Here is a 21,308-nt window from a genome sequence, read left to right as displayed (position 1 = left end):
ATTCACTCCCTCTTCTGCTCACTACATCATTTTAAATATACCGTGCGTTTTAAATATATCCGGCACGATTGCCTGAACTTTAGTGTGGATGCTTAGTTATTTTATTATTATTATTATTATTATTATTATTATTATTATTATTATTATTGATGTGCAAATATTTTTTTCTTGTTGTGTAGTTGTACAATTAATTATATTTTAGTCATGATTGCAATTTTTATTTTATTTATTTCAATTTAAGCATCAGTGATATTGGTGATCTTAAATAAAGTTAGTTAGCATTCCATATCAGATTTTATTCATCTCTGTCTGGCGCTTTATAGTCCACATTTTATTGTGTGATTGGTTGATTGGTTGTGTTTAGCACTTATTTAAAATAAAAAAAAAAGTGTTGTATTGTTTAAATCTATTTTTAAAGGTGTATCATGGACAGTGTGATAGACGGGTGATTTAAAATGATAATGTTTGGAAATTTGTTTGTTTACTAATATTTGTTTATTTATTTATGTTTTACTTTCGTTCCTAAATTTATCTACTGATTTTTTTTTGTTTGTTTGTTCGTTTAGTTAAATAGTTAGTTACTTAAGTTTATTTATTTATTCACAATTTTTTCACTGTTCCATGTTGTTCATAAATGTATCTATTTATTAGTTTATTTATGTTTATTTGATGGTTTATTTAATTATCTACTCAAGTTTATTTATTAATGTTTGTTCAACCTTCTACTTTCAACATTGAGCCTTCTACATTGATTATTTTTTTTCATCTGTTTATTTATTTACTTAATTATTATTTACTTATTTGTGTATAACTTTATTTTTAATATAAAGTAAAAGTCTAAAACAGGGGACGTGAATGATTTACGCCCCCCTCCCTCTCTCCCTCTCTCTATCCCTCTCTCTCTCTCTCTCTCTCTCTCTCCCCCCCCCCTCGCTCTCACACTCTCGTGATTAAATTTTAAGCAGTACTCATGTCATTCCTGTTGGTTTTTGCCGAGTGGCTGCCCGGTGCCCTGGGGAGACTGGTGTTTGTCTGTCGAGACCTGAACAAGCGAGGTTAAACCGTGTCATCCTTCCTTCCCCTCATCCAGCCTGACAGTAGAGGAGGGGCGCTGGCTGACCGGGTCTGCGTCACATTAATTATGCCAGTAATCACTCATCGAGTCAGCTGCACATGACCAGCTGCTAACGCTAACGCCTCTCAGCTATGCTGGAATTAGCAGCACACCTCTGGTCATTTAGCTGGCTCAATCAGTCCACTGTGCTCTGTGTCTAAGTAGGGTGTGTTCATTTAGACGACTAGCCGCTAGCGTGAGTGCATTAGCAAGAATGTCAGTGTACATATCACTAGTGATGTGAGAGAGAGATAAAATTGCTCTCTTCTTCCTGGAGAAACATGAGTGAGACAGGCAGCAGGTCGGGGGTTTTCTTCAACACGCCAAGGCTGGAGAGATTCCTCTCACTGCATGGTGTCTATTACTGTAACTGCCTTTTTGTAACACACACACACACATACACACACATACACACACACACCCGCACGCTGGGAAAGGGGTTAAATAGCTACAGATAACCTCCACCAGCCCGAGGTCATCACTCGCTGTATTGAACCCGTGACATATAAGGATAAAAAACACTTCTTCTACTACAAACGCTCGTTTCAAGCTGCGTTATCAGGTCGAGGTCATCCTCGAGTGGGTTTATCAGCGGTGACAAAAAATATCACCATTCCCCAAGACAGTTCTATCATACACAGTACAGTTATATACGAAAGTTTTGGCCCCCAGGCCTGGTAACATATGTTGTTGATTTTTAAAGTAAACACAGCATCTGTAGCAATCTATTTAAAATAAATAAAAAGAATTCTGCAAATGTTAAGTCACAGTTACTTTATGCTTTATAAAAAGCAATAAAATGTCATTTGGTGAGGGGTGTGCAAACTTTTGCATACAACTCTGTGTATCAAGATGAAGGTTTGGTTTAGATATAGATTTAGGTTTTATAGTTTGCTAACAAACTGACAGATAAGTGGTAGTGATGCAAAGATAGATAGATAGATAGATAGATAGATTCAGTAAACAACATCAAATCAACAATACCACCCCTCAAAAAACAACAACAACAACAATAATAATAATAATAATATTCTTTATTAGTATTATTATTATGTAAAATGTAATAATCAGTTTGTCATAAAAATATAAAATTATCAGAATCAGAATGAGCTTTTATTGCCAAGCGTGCTCACACACACACACACACACACACACAAGGAATCTGACTTGGTATGAAGCTTCCAGATCACACATACCAATAAGACGGCAAGACATATAATAATAAAAATTACAAACAATAATAATAATAAGAGAGAATATCTAACACTGTACAGTAGACACTAGGCTTAAACGGAACAGATATATATACAGATATAATACAGCTATGTGCAAGGTGAAGGCAATGGCCGAGCATTAAGGATATGTGTACAGGTAGTATAGTAAAGAATGAATTTACATATTGCACAAAAAATTGTATTCACAGAGAGGTTCAAAGTTCATATCATAACATGATCTCTGTAATATCTGAGAAAAGAGTCTTGTGACATAATTTATCATGATATTAATATTATATCATCCTATTGCATAGCCCTAGTTTGTGCGTTTTCATGATGTGTGTGCTAGAATACAGAACATGAAGGATTATACAATTTAGTGTAATCGTAGAACATGTATATTTGTTTGTCATTGTAAAACTAGAAATTTACTAAACAATTACAAGTGGACTTTTTTGTACAAATTTCCTTCTCAAAGCACAAATTAGTGGGCGGAGCTAATTCTAATGAGCCATCCATTGATTGGATGTAATTACCAATTACAGTTTATGAAGTCTTATTTAAGGCTTGTGTCATTTCTTATAGTTTATGTATTCAGGTATTCTGTTTAGCAAAACCGGCTCATATCATGCCACTGTGTGTTAATTAGAAAAAAGTGTCTGTGTTTATTTGCATGAACATTCTTATTAGTGTCATTAGACCCAGTCGAGATCAGACAGAAACATAAAATATCAAGCAGAATTGCATTTGCTTTGTGACTTTAGAATGAATATATATTTGTTAGCTGAAGAAAGTTAGCTAGGTAAATGTGTCCATGACACGCAACCCATACAGTAAAAACGTGACCTAGCTATCTAATGAAAGCTAGCTAGTTTCTTCTTCATGTAGATTTCAGGCGATGTTTGTTAAAACAATATAAATTAGGCATGTGGTTTAGCTGTTAAATTCTTAGTTACCTCACTGATATGACGGAGCTCCTCAGACCAATTATCCCTCATAACTTCCCGTAACAAAAGCCATCTTCTGCTGGCTTAATTGGAAAGGTGTCTGATTCGACAGTACGCAGTAAATACCAATGTGTTCATGAGCACTTTTCTGATACTGACACCAAACGGCACAACGCGACATTTCAGAAAACTAATTCTGTCTCTGATCTTAACAATCGCTATAGTCTCCCGCTTTGTTTACGCCACAAGTGCTACTTTGCGTCAGCAAGTGCCATGTCACAGACTTCTCCGATAAAATGAACGTTAGAGGTTTAAAGAGAATCTCGTAGTTCCACCATAATGCATTATTCACAAGAACATGGGTCCTGGTGCTCTTTCTATCTTTTGATTATATTTTAAGCGTGTTTTATGTGACCTACGTGATGAAAGATGGCGCTGAGCCGCAGGGGATAATAAAGAGAAGAGCAGAGTCACATATTTAACTTTGCTCATGTAGCCATATCAGAAATACTTCCCCTCTCTCTCTCTCTCTCTCTCTCTCTCGCAGACATCTTCACTTTCCCATAACCTCATAGGTGAATGTTTTATTCCCCTGCTTTGAAATTCAACACTGGCGTTCAATCGTCAATTCTCCCCTCGACTCCTCGTATGAATAGGAAATAAGAGATGTATATCAAATAAAGGCAAAATAAAGTGTATTAAAATAGCTGTGGGTGTGTGTGTGTGGGTGTGTGTGTGTGTGGGTGTGTGTACATTATGGCGACAGGGGCCCGTGAATTTAGATGAGCCTTTTATGATATCCACGCTGGAGGCTTCGCTCAATCCATATCAATAATGCAGAGCTCTTTTTGAAATGGATTGTTTTAACATACATTTATTACCACAAACAGAATAATGCAGCATTCCCTCGGAACGTTCGGAGTGTCTCTGCAGTTCCCCGCTGCTCTTTTGCCTCAGTGTGATGAAGAATGTTGCCCTCTTCACTTCCTTTCCACCCGTGAGGTCTGAATTCACAGCGGCGGTTTGAACAGATTGTGTATCGGACAGCGAGAACTCACACGCTCGTGTTCCCGGTTTACAGAGCATCTCAAATGGAAATCATATTGCCTTCAGGTGTGTGCTTTTACATTTAAATCATAAACTGGACCTGCGATTTTTCATGCGACTCAGAGATAAACGAAAGAGTGAAGTCAATGACTAAACGAATGATTCAATAATACAATATTGGATAAATGATCCGACTCGATTGAAAACAAATGATGAGATTATCAGACATGATAAAATTATGTATCTGGATAATTGGGTAAATGAGTCAAAGTCAATAAAAAAAAAAAAATAAATCAGTGATTCCAAGTTTAATAACTCAATGAAGTCAGAGTCAGTTGAAAGAAATAAAATAGAATAAGAATAAACAAATATATGTGGTTCCAAATCTGCTAATTAATCACTTGAAGAAAAGGAATGGATAGATGGATGGATGGATGGATGGATGGATAGATAGATAGATAGATAGATAGATAGATAGATAGATAGATGAAAAGTCAGACTAGAAGAAACAGGGAAAAGCTATGATTTCAAGTCTAATAAGATAATGTGTCTGGAAAGGAAAAAGGAATTAAATGAAATTAGATTAGATAGATAGATAGATAGATAGATAGATAGATATTCCAAATCTGATCATTATTTTTTGGAAAAAAAAAAGGTGAACAAAAAAAATCAGTGAATTTAAAAGTCTAATAAGATAATGTATCTGGATAATTGGATAAATGGGGCATTTAAAAAAATCATTTAAAAACGAATCAGTCAGTTGAGACTTTTTGTACAATTGTAAATTTGTACACATTTATGTAATACAATCTCACAATATTATCATTGGAAAAGTACCACAAAGTTAATCTGATCTTGCCGAGCTTCACCTAAAGGGTTAAAAATCATGCCCATGTGTGAGTGTAGGCATTTAAACGAGAGCTCGATTTAATCTGTGTTATTAAAACAGACTTACGTGTGCTGTGTCTGCAGGTCGCTTTTTTAAACTAGCTGGAACCGGAAGTAGTGGCGGAGTGCACACAAACTGCAACACACAATCACTCACGACTTACACACTTTCATTCTTACACAGTGCTAAGAGTTGGTTACGTTAGCAGCGAGACGCCATTTTCAGTCACACGTCTGGACAGTTCTGATCAGGCAGATTTTTGTAGCTTTTAGTTATAGATAACGAGAGAGTTCAAGAGATTGTGTATTTCTTGAGCATACTTGTTAAACCATGTTGCCAGGGGCTTTAAGACAGGAAATTTGCACAGCTCTCTGAATAAATAACTTTATCAGTCCTGGTTTAGCAGAAGGTGGCACTGGGGTTGAGGTAATATGCTTAACAATCTTCAGTTCCACATCGCTGTCTGGATCTGATATTATTTCCCCGTACAGGCGAGTGGAGTGAGTCACGCTGGATGCCACTGTTCCTCACTCTCCTGGAACACCGTTATGAACAATCTGCTAATCTGCGGTTCTCTGTAACTTTCCGCTCATAGTTCCTCATCACGGTACCGCAGCAGCTGGTGGGTCACGTGGTTCGGTCACCTCGTGTGTATCGAGCGTATGTGTTTCACAGGTGTGAGAAATACCAGGGTTACCTCTGGCAAGCTGCTGTAGAAAAGACACCGTCTCTGCTCAGTAAATAATGCTGCATTTTTATACTGAAAAGAAAAATGTTCTAAAACATCTAGCTGTATTTTTATGTCACTTTTTTAGAAGTGTTCACAATAGGGCACTGATGAGTGGTTTGAAGCTCAGTGCTGTGGTAATTACTGTACATTCACGAGCTTCCTGACTTGCAGGAACATCACGTCTTTGAAAGAGCGAAAGGAAGGAGTGTGATTTAGATAGCAGAATGGGAGATGAGAGCCTGCCACCAGCATTTCCTTGTAAGAAATCAATGGAAGTTAACTTTGAGAGGATGGAAGAGTACCATTCAGGATAATTCTGGGTAATGCATTAATAGTGGTGTGTGTCCTGTCTGCTGTCTTCTTCTCCTCTTTCTCTGTGGCTTGTTCTCTAACTGTGTCTATCTGAATTCTGAGCCCTATTCGAGTGGGATTAGCTTTAACTCCAGTACACATTGCCATCTGTAGTCTGTATAGTAACAAATACTGGCTATATTTACGCAATTAAAGAACTCCTGTAGTAACATTGATCCAATCAACATCTTGCTAATGCAATAAATAAACGTGGGCCACATTCTTTCTGTGTGGATTACCGAGTTAGCTGGATTGGGTTGCTAATGATTCAACGTGATACCTGATCTGTCTCTTCTTCGAAGTCCTTGTCACAGGGTTAGTTCACACATTTACTGTCTAAATCAGTCTGTATTATTCTACTAAATCAAGGTTACAAAACACAATGCATACACACAACTGACTTTTTCACTAAACTCTGTTTATCTGTTTAATTGTGGGCACATTTAATTTAGATGAGACACTATTCATGCAAAAAGTGAGCTCGATTATCAGTCTGAGAACTTAAAATAGCAAACTGAGAGCTTGAATTGAGTAAAGCATGCACAAACATTACGATTTCGTCACCTCACATCTACTTGGTATCTAACTTTCTTTCTTTCTTTCTTACTTACTTACTTACTTATATATTTATTTACTTTCTTTCTTTCTTAGTTACTTATTTACACTCTGTATCATAGCTGACCCTGTGCTAGTAAATCGGATATACTTAATTATTATTTATTTTTAAGAAGAGCAGGACTCTGGTACTAGATTCGACCACGTGCCATGTCTTTACTGAGTGTTATCTTTGTCGCATAATGCAAACAACTGGACTTTGACATGTTAATCTGGGCTGTCTGTGGTAATTTGTGCACATTAAACAGATCCATCCAAATACTCAAATGCCTCTGTATTTAGCCGCATTAAGCCGTAAACAGGAACACACTTCCATTAGCTGTGACTTTCTCTCTCTCTGTCTGTGTCTGTTCAGTAAAAAAAATCAAGGACATATGTATGCTGTCATGCATTGAAGCACAAACACTAAAACACTCACGCTCTAACACCGCTGCCTTAAAGACACACACACACACACACACAAACAGAGGAACACACCTTTTCTACAACCCACACACACCTTCCACTGCTGGTGACATCTGGAGTGTTTCTGCCTGGCTGGTGTTTCTGTCCCATTGCGAGTGACACTGTGGGTGCAGAGGAAGCCTTCTGCCCCACCCGCCTTCTGCCTGTCTATCAGAAAATAAATATATAATTATCACCCCACACTCAGTGCATTAGGCCAGCCATGTGTGATAATCGGATATAACGGTGAGATTAGTGATCCCTTTAACGTCCAGACTCTGATAAAGGGGAAAGTCGTTGTTATTCAGATGCTCTGTCGCCTTCAGTTACACGGAGGGTTAAGAACTGCATCTCTGTCCGGCTCGTATTGTCGTCCACCTTTGTTTGGTTTGTGTGGTTGTCTTCGGGGAAGCGTGTGTGACCCAAGTCACTTCAAAGCAAGCTGAAAATAGGAATAGCGGCTTTGTTGTGCCTCTCTGAATAGTCTGGCCATGTTCTAAAAAACCACATACAAAGTTTTTAGTAGCAGAAGTGTGAAAGAAGCACATTCATCTGTCAGCTCAGTGGACACTCTGGACTTTAGATATGAGATGTCTGTACTTTGCTCAGTTAAAATGAATGCTTAAAACACCTTTCTGAAGTTCAGTATTTCTAACAATATCATGCAAACAAAGTAGCCTGTGGATCTGATAGGAGAAGGGCCATCCTTCACTTGTAGTACAGTTAGCAGGTGGAGTAGTATATTATACACGCATTATTGTACAAATGTTGGCAAAGAAGCACAAATTTGTCAGAATATTCAGAGAGTGCTAAGACCTTCTCATTCACCTTAACGTTAAGTACTATTTCAAATAAGATGGCTTGTGAGAATCCTTTTAAACATGCAATTGGGAGACTGATGATCTCAGAAGCAAGAGTAGTACAGTGCGGGTCTTAAGGGGTATTAGAGTTAGGGTCTGTGGTAGTAGATTCTGGTATTTGTGGTAATAGCCTAAGATGGAGTAGATGCATTTGTAAGACTGTGCTAGTAATATACTGATAATCTGGGTTAAGCAGAATCAAGACCTAAGGATCTAGGATAATAGCGTCAGAAGCTGGACAGATAGTATCTAAACTTAAAGATTTTTGCTAATGGATTTAAAGCCTGAGAATCTGGGGTAGTAGAATCAGGATTAGACTATCTAGTGCAATCCACACTGAAGTTTGCATGATAGCCAGTACCTGAGGATCTATTACAATATTGTCAGAACCTGAGGATATGGAGTAATAGTGTCAATACCTCAGAACATTGGCTAATAAATCCAGGACCTAAGCATCTGGAATGATAACGAGAACCTGAGGATCTGGGGTAATGGTCATGGCCTGAGTATTTGGCACAATAGAGTCAGGAAACTAGAATAGAGTCAGTAGTTGGTGTAACAGGGTCAGGTCACTAGAATCTGGGGTAAAAGCATTAGGACCTGAGAATCTGGGATAACAGAGACAGGATACTAGGATCTGGAGTAATACAGTAGATTCTGGAGTAGGAACCTGAGGATGTTGGGTAATAGAATCAGAGCCTGAGGACCTGGGGTAATAATCAGAGCCTGCATAATAAAGTCAGGACACTAGGATATGGGGTAATAGAGTCAGGACACTAATATCTGGGGCACTAGAAGTTGGGGTAATAAGGTCAGAACTTGAGAATCTGGGATAATAGAGTCAGGACCTTAGGATCTTTGGTAATATGGTCAGGAGCTGAGGATCTGGACTTGGATATGGACGTGATGATTCAGGACCCAGGGAACTGTGGTAGTAGAGTTCAGGACCTGAAGCTGTTTTACAGACCCATGAATCTAAGAATCTCCTATAATTGAGTTATAACCTGTTGATCAGGGTTAATAGAGTCAGGGCACTGGGACCTGGGGCAACAGAGTCAAATCATGGATCTGGGGAAACAAAGTATGAACTTGAAGTTCTGGGGTAATAGTATCAAGGCATGGATAGCCAAACATTGTTATCATGCAAGGAGTCTGGAGGGGCTTTAGAGCGATCCACCCCTGGAATATGGTTAGCTGCCCCATAGCACCTAGAAAGATCGTAGAATACTTGCTTTTTTATTCGGTTTACTGACATTGTTTATACAAATCCCAGAACGTAGTCTGTACTATAACTGGATTGCTCTCTCTCTCTCTCTCTCTCTGTCTCTCTCTCTCTCTCTCTCTCTCTCTCTAGAAAGTTATGACAAAATGTTCTTGGCAGTAAAATATAAATCAGCCTCCACTGGAGATTCCCGATTGCCTTGTCAATTGACTTTTTTGTTGGAGATTGTCTACGTTTCAGCCTGCTCTTTATCTCAGGATCTGGGTGGTATAGCGGGGAGCTGCATTTAAATATAACACACACACTCAGAATCTCCTTACCTACACACCTGATCAGGTAGCACAGTAGGATGCAGTTTTTTTCTTCTTCTTATCAGCTGCAAGCTCCTGAATGGATCTCCTTTTTTTTTAAACCGCAAATACATTACGTGTAGAGTTCCTGAGCGCTTTATTTGTTATTACATGTCTAAGCAATGATGCCTGAGAGGAATGCAAATGGTCTGCTTTCAAAATGTCATTAAAAAAATCATTATTGGCTCACTTTGACCTTTCTTTGAGTAACTATGCCTCTGTGCTTAATTTGGCATACATTATTGATGGAGGCCCATCCGCATTCACCGAAACGATTTCTCTTCTCAATATCTGTCACTCATTTACTCCTCTGAAGAAACAGATGCAACACTGCGCTACGAAATTCTGTCAGTGCCGCTCGCCTCTTTACCATGGACAATTAACCGCCATGTTTTACAAAGATTAATCTGTGGGTTATCGTCGCTTCGGTTGCTTAATTAGCATACAGAAACCTCAACAAAATAAAGTGGATTGTGACTGATTTGCTCAGTCTAAATGATGCATTGGGGATAACGTGATTTATTATATTTTCCCTGTTACATCATCTTAGCGTAGAACATATTACAGAATGGCAAACTTTTCTTTTTACTCATTCTTTTAGGATTTTTTTAGATTTGTGTCTTTTGGCTGAATTTGCTGTTATGCTTATAGATTATATTTTATCTTATGTTGTTAAAATATAGATTTGGTCTTGTTCACAGACTTGATTTGTAGGTGTTAATGAAATTATCTCCATTAAATATTATAAAACCATGGAAGAGCCTTTTTTTTTAGCTTTTTGCCTGAATTCTTTTACAAATCCGGTAAAATTAAAACATCACACTATACCTTTGACAAACACTTACGGAGTTCAAATGACTATCACACATTTTGTGGTCTATATTCTTCTGCTGGTGGTTATTACTTTTTAGTATTATTTAACTTAACTATCTACTTGCACTGTTAAGTATAAAATATGTTAAAGAAAGTTAACAATGATTGCAAAATGATTTCCACTGTGTTACTCTAGAATACGTTTAAAAATAAGATTAAATGAACGTGTTTCTTGGAGCTCAAAAGATTTCATCCTGTTTGACTCTGTACCATATTAATAAATAGTTTATAAAAGTTAAATAAAAGTTTCAATTTAAGTTTAAAATCAAATTAATTCTTGTTTTATATTTGGATTTCCCAGAAGCTAAAAAAAAAAGAACAAAAACAAAAGTTGGAGCGTGAGACAGCAGAATTGTAGTCTTAAGAAAGTCAGCATGATTTTATGTTCATCTCAGAGACACACCAATACATTTCTGATTTTTTTTATTATTATTTATTTATTTTTCCCCTTCCCCTCATACCAGGAGTGGCAAAGCACTCAGGCGCCACTAAAGTACCTATGATATAACCATGGCTCCCAACTTTCCACTAATTGGGATATCAATAATTAACAGCCTCATAAACTACGTAAATAAATCATGTTGAACGCTTACTGCACGACCAAAACTCTGTCGAGAAGGACAGTCAAATATTAATTCCACCAGAACAAGTTCAGTATTCATGTTTTTTTTTTTTTTTGATTATGTAATGGTTATGGCTTATTTGAGAGCGTTCACCGTTTTGATGGAATCATTAAACGATGCGGGGAAACTGAACAGGCCGAATGCCTCGAAAGCTGTGAGTATTTCAGATTTCCTTTCTTTCTACTCAGCTCTGCAATCAGCAATCACGTCTGAAACGCATTGGAGTTTTTACTTTTCCCTGCCAGCAGCATTAACGGTAATTTATTATTATTTTTTTTTTTTACATTTATTTTGCTCATTTACCGGCTACACACTGATATTTCACTGAAGGAAACAGATTGCTGTGCTGATACGTATGACTTTACAAACAGTTTTGGTCAGTTGTTTTCTGACCTCTAACTTTTTCTAAGTGCTGAAATATTGTTTATTCAATTTATATTTTGGTTTGAGTCCCTTTTTAATCCTTTACCTGTGCTAATAATTTAATATTAATACTCTGATAAAGCTCGTGAGTTAGCCTCGTTTCTATCAAGTTTCCAGATTTACCTTTTACTGAAACATGGTGATGATGAGTGATGGAAATAAAAACAAATATTTCAATAAAATAAAGGATATCCCACAGGTCCAGCACAGGGTTGATGTATATTTTTTATATTTGTAGAGAACATTATTATATCGGAACAAGGAAGAACAAATCCAGATCATTCTACTCAGAGTAATTTATTGAGTTCACTGAGAAAACAGGTGGACATATTGAGCAAGTTCTGGAAATAAGTCTTTGTTTTGCCTTTTTTTTATTTATTTATTTGTTTTATTATTTTCCTCTTGTTGCTCTGGACTTAAAGGACACCCTGCATATTTCACTCTGTAAGTAGTTTTCCCAGTGAGCGTGTAAAAATAAAAGTTAAAAACTCATTATACCATTTTATACCATTTAATTTGGTGGGTTTTGCCAAAAAAAAAAGTAACAGTTTTGTCTTCTAATAAAAAGTAACATGCAAATCCTAAGAACCCAATAACAACATCCAAATATAAATCAAAATAATGAGCTACATCAGTAATCGTAAGGACAACCAGGTCTGAAATCTAATTAAATTAAACATTTTTATGTGGACGGCAATGTGAAAATAATTTCTCTAATTGCCTTTGAATGGATGATTTGATTTGCTAATTTAATCAGTCCTATATTAGGAAATTCTCAGTACTCATTGACTCATTAGGAAATAATATAATGTTCCCAAATTCCCAGTATTTTATATTATTATTATCATTATTATCATTATTATTATTATTATTATTACTATTATATCTTTATGTGTTCTCACAGAGGGAGGTTGGGTTTGATAAGTGGTTAAAAGCGGAGTTTTATTGTTAAATTCAGAAAAAATTGCTTGGAGTCAGTCCACTGATTTGCCTCCTAATGAGAAAATGAGAATAACTGCATGGTAGAAAATGTTAAAACTAACCTACAAAGGTAGTCATAGGAAGGGAGTACAAGAGGATTAATTTTCATGGTACACTCTAAAAAGTTCTTAATAATTAGTTTTATGATTCTATTTAGTCAGATCAAAAGAAAATTTGCTTTATTTATGAACATTGTTTAATATATATAATTATTATTTTTTTAAATATCCATTACAATCCTCTGAAGTATGTGTGTTCATGCTGAGTATTAGTTTTCAGACTTTGTGACTAGAAAGTGTATTTTCTATGGTTTTAAAAGAACGATTGCTCTTTCGTTACAGGTTACAGAGGTATTCACAGCGCTCAGTCGCAGAGCGAGTGTATTTCACACAGACACAAAAAGCCGTTCACAGTGTTAGGATGCGAAACGCCGGAATATAAAGGTATATAAAGCGCATCTTCGCTCACTTTTATTCCGCAGGCTTTCACTATGAAAAGGATTTACAGGTACAGCGTGTTGTTCACTTTCATTCTGGCTTTACTCCTTAAATAAAGGCTGCTAATAAAGGTTGCACTTTCCTGAGCCTGGGTAAATAGACGTTAAATAAAACCGCAATTACCCGACTGAGCCTTACGTTTTTTTGTTTTGTTTGTTTTTTCCTCACAGCCTTTGTGAAGCAGGAATCTACGCCTGTTTTGTTATAAACGCAAGTTCTGAAACGAGACCACTTGAATGTTGATCTAGATTAAAACAGGATTATGTGGCGTGACAATTGCTTTAAATTACCCTCTTTAAGGATTAAGATACTGTAACCTTTTTGTGTTTTTAAACCGTAAGCAAATGTGTGTTTTTTTTTTCATTCGATCATTGTACAGCATTAAGTTCCTCGTCCTCAGCCCAGAAAGTTTTCAGACGAACTGCTGTTGTACTTTAATATAATTAATAAGCTGAAAACTTTATCTACTGTGATAAGTCTTAAAAACTTCAGCACATCCCCTCTGCATTTTTTTTTCCATCTTCTTTTATCCTGCCTGGATGCCAATGTCATCCCTTCATAGCTTGTTCCAAATGTCAAGTACTTTGTCTCCTGCTGCCTTGATGACAGCTCCAATTAGTCTATTCATGCTTCATTAACGGCCCATTTTTAATCAGGATTAAAAGTTTGAGCAAAGAAAAAACACACAGACCCAGACATATGTGCACATCCAAACACACACTCGTGTACGGTTTTTAAAAAAGTGCACCCCATGCTGCTCCTTAAACTCGCAGCACCCAAACCTTTTGACTCCATCAGCGATTAACGGTGTTTAAAATGGACCAGAAGCGTGCGAGTCACTTCTCAGGGCTGACGGGAATGTAGGTTAGGGGGGAGCGATGAAAGGAGGGAGGGAGGGAGGGAGGGAGTGATGGAGGGATGGAGAAAGGGAAGGTGAATGGCACTCAAATGTGTCTCTGACCTTGTTAAAGGAGAACAAGGGGTTTTGGTCTCACTCCATCTCAGAGAGACTCTCGCCAAAGAGAGCTGAATGGACGGGCGATCTAGGTTTGTCACTTTTCATTAACCTCATGGACACTACTGACCACACACACACACACACACACACACACACACACGTGTTCATGTCTCTCTCTGTCACTCTGTTTCTTTTTCTTAATGTTACATTTACATCTTACTTTTTAAGTGTCTTATTTATTTAATTATTATAGTATATTTTTGTATTTTATTTCTCTCTCTCTCTCTCTCTCTCTCTCTCTTTCTCTCTCTCGCTGTCCATGTCTGTTTCTCTGGGTGCTTTTTTTTTTTTTTTTTTCTCACTATTACTCCATTTGCTGAATCTGAATCAGAGTTAAAAAGATACTTTTGGTTTGTTTTGCTTTTAGGTTTGATTCAGTTTCACACTGAACATAATAATTAAATAAATAAATAAATAATGGTTAAGTGATGTGTGGGAAGGCACAGGGCTGAAAGGACCCTCAAAAAAACTCTGAAACCTTTGTCAAGTGCGTGCAAAAATAATTTTAAAAAACAGTAATCGTGAATAATAATATTAATAAGCAGGAGACATGGTGGTACAGCAGGTAGCCTCATAGCTCCAGGGTCCGAGCAGTTCCTCATGCTCTTCCCATGACCTTGTGGGTTTCTTTCGGGTTCTCCGCACACAGTGTTCCTGGAGTAGCCTCCGGATCCTCCTCGATCCTGACCAGGATAAAGCGCTTTCTGACAACTGGTAATAACTAGTGATTAGCATTTCTTTTTATTTTTTCTAGGTTATTTAATCCACATATTCAGAATAGAGATCTGGAGCTCTGTCCTGTAGATCAGTTTGCACCTTAAAGCACAAAACAAACCGTACAGCAGCTTTGGTTCTGTTCCTGCAGTTGGATTCAATCAGAGTTTTTTTATTTTGTTTGTCAGGAGTTTGCTTAGAACCGGACTGAGAACATCGCTCTCAGCATTTCTGGATGTTGTAGTTTGAAACTCTTTGTCTGTTTCTCGTTCATGCAAAACGTCCCGTACACAGAGCTGCTAGAGCTGAACAAGGGACGTGACAAGGTTAGCTAACAAACACCAGCAAAACCATAAAAATAAACCTTTAAACATATATATTTCTTGATATTTTTATTTATTGTCTACAATAAGTACAAGTAAAATAACACTGAAAAAAAAGCTTGAAAAATTAACATTTAAAAATTTCAAACAGAGAAACTTGATCAAATCAGCTGCTTGTTATTTTTAAAAAAAGTTATAAAAATATTCACAACATGTCAGAAAAGTGTATCTTAACATACTTTATCACGATATCGATATTATGTTGTGATGTCACCCGGCTCTAACATCTGCGGTATAAATTCCGTATAAACAGTATCTCACTGTACTGCACACTTTACTGTACTTTATATCCAAAATCAGCTGTAATAAACATCACAGTCACCATGCGCTCGGAGCATTCCTGCTCTTCTCCTGCAGAGGAATTTCTGTATGTATAGCGTTAACTCATTAAAAAAAAAACAACAAAACAATCGAATTCCATTCCTCCGTCTCTGAGTCTTCTGTATCAATAAGTCAATCCAAATCATATAGCCGATAACGCTGAATCTGTGCTTCTGTATCGTCAGAGCTCTCCTTTATGAAATACTTGTTGATTTGTTTTATTTCTTCAAAGATACTATGAAACTTATTATTATTATTATTATTATTATTATTATTACTCCTGGTCTTAATGCTCTCCTCCTCCCGCTTATACTGGAGATTAAAAAGTGGAGGATAATGAAGACGGAGTTAGCGCAGTGGTGTTGTGATTCTGAATGTCATTTGCTGCATGAATGGAAATCGCAGAGCATCACACAGTGGAGTTATCAGTCGCTTAATTCTTTTAAATGAACACCTTTTTTTTTAACTTAGGAAAGCAGGGGTGCTGATTAGCGTTCGGTGTTCGAGGTCTCGTAAAGTATTTGCCCTGACGCACCTTATCTTAGCATTAATATGTGTGAATAAATATACTGTATAACATATATATTATATAATATTCTGCTGGAAAGCAGATCAGGGTGTGGGACAAATCGGACTTTTTCCACTGTATCCACTGAATCCGATATTTTTTATTTACAATTAGTAATCCGTGTTCTTGCATACATGTCCTTATAGCTTTAGAAGAGGAGTTAAAGCTCAGAATGTCCTCGTGTAGCCTTTAGATAATTATTTTTTAAAAAAGCTGCAGCTAAATGTAGAGTTAATCATCTCTGCTGTATGTTTGTGCAGTTTATCACTAATGCAGTGATTGGAAAATGTTGCACATGCAGGTCGTTTCAGGTCACAAGACTATAAACGCTGATTTGTGCTCAGTCCAGAAGTGCTTCTGAGAACGACCTGAAACGAACTTCCTGGTTTTCTAGAACAGGAGGAGGATCTTTGCTATGTGCAGGATGTTTATAATACAAGGATGCGGGGAAAAACAGTGATAAACGAAAGCAATCAATTCGAGCATCACGACTCGGACGTGTCTGATTCAGAGAGTGACTTTTCCCAAACTGCGCTTTTATATTAATATAATAATCTGTTCTTATGATTTATCAGAATATCAATATCATATATATCATATGAATATGCTTCTATTTTGCATTCTTCATTCATTTTCATTACAAATTATATCCTTGACAACAATGTCTTAGTATTTCTTAGTAGATTATAGAATTTCTTAGTATTTATGTCTCCTTTTTGCTTTAATAACAGCGTGCACTCGAGCTGGCATGGACTTCACATGTTTCTGTAAAACCTTTTTGATCCATTTTAGACCAGATCCATCGGAGTGTCGTCTGATTACACGCTTCAATAGAACTGATTAGACACGAAGAAAATCTGACCTTTTGTACAAAGCAGTTCACCTGGTCAATATCACGCATTTGCTTACATTTAAATATTGACCTAAATCTAGAATCCTGAATATTAAACATTCAAGATATTGAACATTTTGTTCACTTTGTTTTAAATATTTCCAAATTCTAAAACCTTCTCTTTCTTTCCAATTTTAAATAAAGAAAACAAACAAAAACAAACATATTTCAATGTGGGTTATATATACATATATATCACAAAATTTAATTTGTACGTAGATACAAAAATGATTAAACATACAGTGTGCGTGATGTAGCCGAATGTCGTCTGTAATATACAGGACGAGACGTTTGTAAAGTCGAAAAAATAAATAAACTTAATAAAAAATTAAAATACAGCAAAATAGCTGGTTTATTTTTCTTTTTATTATTGTATGTATTTATTTATTTTATTTAAATTTATTTATTAGAACAGTGTGGATATCTGAGATGATTTACGGCTTTTTTTTTTTAAATTAATTTATTGACTTCTATCGACTTGTTTTCTTGTTTCTTTAATGCTGAAGAAAGACCTGATCTTAGCAGTGTGTCTGAATATAAAATATACATTTTACTTTTTTTTTTTACCTTTTTGCACACACTGTTTGTGTTATTACTCATCTGTGTTGTGACGATAAGAGCACTTTTCCTTCTTCTTTTTTATTTCTTTTTTTAAAGACACAATATGATTCACTTTTTTTTTTTTTTAGTCTCATTCTGAGTCACACCTGATCTGTGTGTGTGTATACAGAATGCGACTGAATATGTTATGACTATGAGAGCATGTCTTTTCCTTTCTTTTTTTTTTTCAGACATAATATGAACATCTGGCCATGTTGTGACTCCCCTAAAACCCCCCGCTACTTGCCTGTCGTCTCCCGAGCGTTGTGTGCTCCTCTCAGTCACTCCTAATGACTTACTAACAACGCTATAAGTAATGTCATTAGCACGAGAATATCTCCTGCAGATCTATTTCTTCTTTTCTTCATTCTGTTCTCTGTGTACACACCAAACATTTTTAAACGACCAGGAAAAGCGTGTTTCAGCCTTTAGACTTTTGCCGATGAGTTAAATTGACTTGATTTTCTTTTTTCCCCGTGCCACAGTATGACTTTGTCTCCCTCTTTTCACTCAGCGCCTCCTGTTTGCTTTTATTTAGACAACATCAAATCACGCGCTCTCCCGGAGAGAGGCACGGAGTCGTCGTCTTGACTCTCTGTTGTGTCCTGCTGGGTTTGTGATAAAAAAAAGTGTCTTGAATGAGTTTCTCCCACTGAGAGAGGAATAGGTCAGCATGACTCGACCTGCCGTAACCTGCATCTGTGTGTGTGTGTTTGTGTGTGCATGATCTAGCATCCTGTAGAGTGTAGCATTTTTACTACTTAACAATGTTCCACCGCTTGCACTAATATTACCGTAAAATCTATTTAAAAATCTTTTCTTCGTCTCACTGAAGATCGATTTTCTCAGTAGTGATGGAAATGAAGCTCCAGAAGCCGCCCCGTGCTCGAGGATGCTAGTAAATAAGATGTACAAGAACCAGGACGCCGCTAACATCGTCTTTGCGTTCAGACCGACACACAACGGCATTTAAAAGCAAAACTTAAAAAAATAAAACCCAGGAGATGTCACACAATCAATCTTCGCCAGTTGATTGCTAATAAAAATTCAGGCATTTTTCAGGTATTATTCGAAATTCGAAAAAAAGCTGTCATTTCTTCATGCAAATGAGACGTCATCTAATTAATTATTTGTAATTTACTTAGAATAGTAAATAAAAATCTAATAAAAATCTAATCTTTGGATAAACGATTTTAGAGTTAAAATCTTTATTGCAGTTTTGAATACACAGCTTTTATTCAGTTTGTTGGAATATTATTATTATTACTATTTTAAATTATTTAATTACAAAGAGTGCTGTCATATTTTTTAAATTTTATTGTTAATTTTTAGTATAAATCTAAAATAAATGAGCCAGTTATTGACAGGAAAATCCTCTCTAATTGAATCGAATTTTGAATGAACATGCAAAATTTTGAGAAATATTTGACCATTTTCTCTTTTTCCAGTCTAGTTAGTGTGATTTTAAGTTTATAAAGATATAAGCTTTTTTTAGGAGTTATATTATAATGACATGGCGTGATTGTGAAACTTAAATCCTTCTTCAAAGTTTCAGATAACGTGCCGATCGTGAGTGGATGAAAACAGTGAGATAAACACACTGGTGATTTTTATTACTTCAGTGTAAAAGACGACGTGTAGATAGATGCAGTTCATCAAGAAATCTGAGTAATAATTGACATCATTTCTGCTTGTAGTGTCTCACGCCTTCATTAACGCTGATTTCATCGTGCTGACTCTGAACGTCATCGCTGCTATAAACTGAGCCAAACACCGAATGTTTTGTAGTTAAAAAAAAAAATCACTTTTTGTAAACATGTTAAATGGGTCAGTTTGACCTGAACAGAGCATAAAGAATAAACTATTCCTGCAAAAAAAAAAAAAAAAAAATTAAAAAAGCCTGAATACTGTGGAGCAAAACAGAGAAACTCTCAGCACGAGACACTACAGTTTGTGTGTGTGTGTGTGTGTGTGTGTGTGTGTGTGCTGTGTGTGTGCGTGAGCTCAGAAAATGGGCTACATGCAAGTCTTTCATTTCATTTCATTCTCCGTCTCGCGATTTCGTCTTCCTGTGATAGAGTTGCATCATAGCGCCGGTTATTAACCCATCTCCAGGTCACATGGGGTTTCGGTTATGATGCTGATGCACATAACCTGAGTTTATTGAATACGAGTACACACACACACACACACACACACTTTCTATATTACTCAAAACACCATTATTGTCCCACTAGAGGTTTGAGGAATGTTTTGTTTTTTGTTTTTTTTGTTTTGTTTTTTTTCCAGAATGAAGCAGAATAAGCGTGCTAATAACGACAATAACGATAAAAGCGATACATTGTGTGATTTCAGCGTTATCCCAGTTTCAGGCAGGAGCATGAATAATGGAGGAGAAATGAGCGATGGAGGTGGTGGACCATGTCCAACTGCCGTGTGGAGGGGGGAGGAAAAAAAAAAAAGAAAAAAGCTCTTCCCAAAAACACAGCCAGATGAAGACATATTTATAGGAGAACCCATGCTACTCTCTCTTTCTCTCTCTCTCTTCCTCTCACTGTATCTCGCTGTCTCTCTATCTCTATCTCTCTCTGACAGTTTGCCCTCTCTTTCTCTCTCACCTTGTCACTTTTTTTCTCTGTCTCCCTGTCTGTGTCTCTCTTTCTGTCTGCCCTTCTGTCCGTCTGTCTCTGTCCCTGTCACTCTCTTTCTTTGTCTCACTCTCTCTCTCTCTTTATCTCTCTCTCTTTATCGCTCTCATATTGCATGCCTGTATCAAGTGTAATATAAGGGTATAATGTTTAGCTGTTTTTAGCCAAACAAAACAAGGTAGAAATAATAATAATAATAATAATAATAATAATAATAATAATAATAGGAAAAAAATAAAATTTTCACATTCGTGCATATGGCCAGGGGTGATAGAGGATCAGAGAGGTCTTTTTCATTCAACTTTCTCTCTCTCTGTGTTTTCTCTCTGAACGTGTAGTGAATGTGTAGTGATTATATAGTGAATTGATTGTGTAGTGAATGTGTAGTGATTGTGTAGTGATTATGTATCGAATGTGTAGTGATTGTGTAGTGAATGTGTAGTGATTATATAGTGAATTGATTGTGTAGTGAATGTGTAGTGGTTGTGTAGTGAATGTGTAGTGATTATGTATCGAATGTGTAGTGATTATGTAGTGAATGTGTATCGATTATGTATCGATTGTGTAGTGATTGTGTAGTGATTGTGTAGTGATTAGATAGTGAATGTGTAGTGGTTGTGTAGTGATTGTGTAGTGATTATGTAGTGACTGTGTACTGATTATGTAGTGATTGTGTAGTGAATGTGTAGTGATTATGTATCGATTATGTAGTGATTGTGTAGTGATTATATAGTGAATGTGTACTGATTATGGAGTGAATGTGTAGTGATTATGTATCGATTGTGTAGTGATTGTGTAGTGATTATATAGTGAATGTGTAGTGGTTGTGTAGTGATTGTGTAGTGATTATGTAGTGACTGTGTACTGATTATGTAGTGAATGTGTAGTGAATGTATATTGATTATGTATTGATTGTGTAGTGAATGTGTAGTGAATGTGTAGTGAATGTGTAGTGATTGTGTAGTGATTATGTAGTGATTGTGT

At 36.5% G+C, this 21,308-nt stretch overlaps 1 protein-coding gene across 12 annotated transcripts in view; it reads left to right on the top strand.

The window, feature by feature from the left end:
• Positions 1-21,308, top strand: part of tenm3 (teneurin transmembrane protein 3) — a 758,992-nt gene that overhangs the window by 217,952 nt on the left and 519,732 nt on the right. The gene's annotated exons all lie outside the window — the stretch shown is intronic.

The sequence above is a fragment of the Pangasianodon hypophthalmus genome, chromosome 3 (genome assembly GCF_027358585.1).
Source record: "Pangasianodon hypophthalmus isolate fPanHyp1 chromosome 3, fPanHyp1.pri, whole genome shotgun sequence".
Classification (NCBI taxonomy): Eukaryota; Metazoa; Chordata; class Actinopteri; order Siluriformes; family Pangasiidae; genus Pangasianodon; species Pangasianodon hypophthalmus.
The sequence above is the reverse complement of the archived record's forward strand: the minus strand, read 5'-3'. Positions and strand labels throughout refer to the sequence as shown.